The 3,463-nt window shown below is 44.2% G+C and overlaps 1 pseudogene across 1 annotated transcript; it reads left to right on the top strand.

Moving 5' to 3' along the window:
- The first annotated feature begins 2,131 nt into the window (after window positions 1-2,131).
- LOC306932704 (COP9 signalosome complex subunit 3-like) lies at window positions 2,132-3,248 on the top strand (annotated as a pseudogene). Its single transcript has one exon. The product of its transcript is annotated as a COP9 signalosome complex subunit 3-like (transcript).
- Window positions 3,249-3,463: the final 215 nt, after the last annotated feature.

The raw sequence follows: 3,463 nt of genomic DNA, 5'->3' as shown, positions 1-3,463 counted from the left end.
CTTCTCTCACACCAACTATAACTTCATGTCTTCTTTCACTTCATGATTCCATAAAGGTCTTCATCTAGGCCTCCTGCCTGGCAGTTCCACCTCAACAATACTCGGGGGCCTTCTACCGATATACTCACTATACCTCTTCTGTACGTGTCCAAACCATCTCAGTCTGGCCTCTCTGGCTTTATTTCCAAAAAATCTGACATGTACTGTCCCTCTGATGTACTCTGATCCTATCCCTCCTTGTTACTAGCAGAGCGAACCTCAACATTTTAGTCGCTGCTACCTCCAGCTCTGCTTCCTGTATTTTCTTCAGTCTGACTGTGTCATCTTTAGTATGTTTAGGTTACTTTTATACAATTGTTTTTTTAGTATTTATAAGGAAGACTTGTAGCTAATTACTTGCGCAAGCAGAGCGCGCAAGTAATAGTTTTCGTCCATGTCGCCGTTTGATGCGTATGTGCCGTGCCAGCGTATGACGTAATGACTACTTGTGCTTGATATGGCAGTGGTGTCAGATTACATACATGTATACATACATGTATACATGGGGCATTACCTTTAATCCTCCCGACACTAAAATATATCGTCATTACGTCACCATCGAAAACCAATTACACCCTGGCATTGGGTCCTTTAATCCACATCTTTATTACGTCATCATTGAGAGCTAGTTATACCAGTTAAACCCTGACGTCATATGCTGCTACGATACATACGCATCAAACGGGGCATACGCAAAGTAACCACAGTATACCGCTAATCAATTTACAAATTACATATACATATACATAGAGGCATTTCCTTTAATCCACCCGACACTGATCGACATATACGTCACCATTGAAAGCCGTCTCTTACCATACTTAACAATACTACTTTTTTACCTCCAAAAACTAGGTACGTAGCAAATAGCTAAACCTAATAATTCAATATTTTAAACGTTCTTTCACAGAGAAGCTGAGATTTGACAGTTTGTAGCGGTCGACAGTACTTGCACGCTCTGCTTGCGCACTAGGCCATTTATGGCCTACTTGTGTGCAACAAGCAAGTAGGCACTCGACAGAGTGCAGTTCTAGTTGATTCTGTGTCCTGTGGTAGGATCCACTCCTATTTAAGGGAGGCGGCAGGGACAGACTAGGGAGTGAGATTTAGGCAGTAACACACATAGACATATAAACGTAGACGCCTTTCCGGCTCTGGAGCGTATGTGCTCAAGGGGGGGGGGGGCAAAACATTCCCGAGATTCCTGCAGAAGCATGAGCGTGCGTCACAGAGCGTATGTTCGGGTCTGATAAGTCCCGGAAAAGATGCGCTGTGATTGATTGGCCAGTAATCACTTGAGTGGCAGTGTGACATAACGTCCCTTCCACACTTCCGGCGTACTTCCTCCCCCAGTGTAAATTCTTCCGCCTCTCCTTCAACACACATCGCTCCAACGAACTGCAGCGACCAATGAGGCATCTATTTTTTTTATATCTATGGTAACACAAGTAACATTCCTGAAGGAGAGCTACAGGGCCTTGTGTGATCAAGGTTTAGCCTGAAGAGAGTTCTCATCCTGTTTGGTTTTGTTCAGTTTTTTTTGCCTTAAGTATTTATTTTGTTGTTGTCCAGTATTTAGTTTTGATATTTGAATTGTCATCTTTTGCACTGACGAATATACAATACTGACGAAGGCTACATGCCGAAACGCGTTTGGTGTTTTGCTGTCTGCTTTGCAGCATACCTTACCTGCTATGAAACATTAAAGTGCCTTAAAGGACAGTTCCGTCAGTGGTGGTATTCTCTTGTTTTAAAGTATGTACCATTAACTGTGTTCAGGACCCTCAAGGAAGAACTGCAAGGGCATCTGTGCAAATCAGCGTTGTTAGGCATGCTCAGCAACCGTTTGTGTTGTGTTTGATGTCAGACCAGGTATCTAAGTGTATAAAAGATTTCACAATGCTTTGCACTACCTCTGTTTGTAACGACTGAAATACTAATAATGACTAACGGCCTCGATACTTTTGTGAACTATGTACAGCAGTATGCAGCAGAAAAAAAACTTGAACGCCTCTATGAATTTATCAAAAAACAATTGGAGGTGCTGCAGAGACACATAGCCTCCCTGAACGACGTGATGGGAGTCCTGGACATGAAGGAACACTCCATGGGGGTGCTGGCTGTTCTAGTTACCAAGTTCTCCATGCCAAACATCCCTGACTTTGAGACGCTCATCTCCAAAGTCCAGCAATTCCTGAGTGTCTGTAATGAGGACCACATCAGAGAGGCACCAGACATATTTGCTAATCTCTGCCACAAATTGACAACTGCCCTCGTAGATCGTCAACAGCCGCTGCGGGGGATAGCCTTAATAAAACAGGCAATAATTCAAATGCAGAACAGCCCAAGCCAACTTACCTCAGTTCATACAGACCTGTGTACCCTGTGCTTGAATGCAAAGTGTTACAAGCCGGCCCTGTCCATACTGGACCAGGATATCATGGAGATATGCAAGGAGAGGTCAAAATACGACGGCAAGGACTTTCTAAAGTACTACAACTCCGGGGGTATGATTTACATTGCTCTGAAAAACTATGAAAGAGCACTGTATTTTTATGAACAGGCATTAACCATTACAGCCAATATGGTGCACCCCACCATGAAGGAGGCTTATAGAAAGTACATCCTGGTGTCACTCATACTCCATGGCAAAGTGCAGGCGCTGCCCAAATACACTGCGCAGATCGTTGTGAGGATCAAGCCCTTTTGCACCGCGTATCACGACTTGGCCCAGGTGTACACCACCAACAACCACGCTGAGCTCCGCAGCCTGGTCAACAAACACAACGATACGTTCAAGCAAGACAACACCACGGATCTGGTCAAGCGGTGTCTCTACTCCCTCAATAAGAAGAACATCCAGAGGCTAACAAAGACTTTCCTGACACTCTCCCTGCAAGACATGGCGAGTAGAGTGCAGCTGTCAGGCCCGCAGGAAGCTGAGAAATATGTCTTGAACATGATTGAAGACGGCGAGATCTATGCCACCATCAACAAAAAGGATGGTATGGTCTGCTTCCTTGACAACCCCGAAAAGTACAATAACCCTGCAATGCTCCAAAAAATCGACCAAGAGATGATGAAGTGCAAAGAGCTGGATGAGATACTAAAGCGAATGGATCAGGATATCACAACGACCGAATCATTTGTGCGAAAGAGTATGGGGAATCAGGAGGAAGATTGGAAGTAAAGGTAGCGAATGGACATAAAGATCCTGTTTTGTTCAAGACGCACTTGCCAGGAAAGAACCACATTAACGATCCTCATTCTGCATGTTTTTGGCGGTCCGTAGCAAAACATACTACTTGAGAGGCACAGAGGTGGGAAGGAAGAAACAATGTTACCACCACCCAAAGCATATCTCTGGGAAGATTTTGCATTTCTTTTTTTCTTTTTTTTTATAAAAATGCTGTGGCTCTCTCTA

The sequence above is a fragment of the Electrona antarctica genome, assembly GCF_951216825.1.
Source record: "Electrona antarctica genome assembly, chromosome: 2".
NCBI lineage: Eukaryota > Metazoa > Chordata > Actinopteri > Myctophiformes > Myctophidae > Electrona > Electrona antarctica.
Note: the sequence above shows the minus strand (reverse complement) of the source record. Positions and strands in the feature narration are given on the sequence as shown.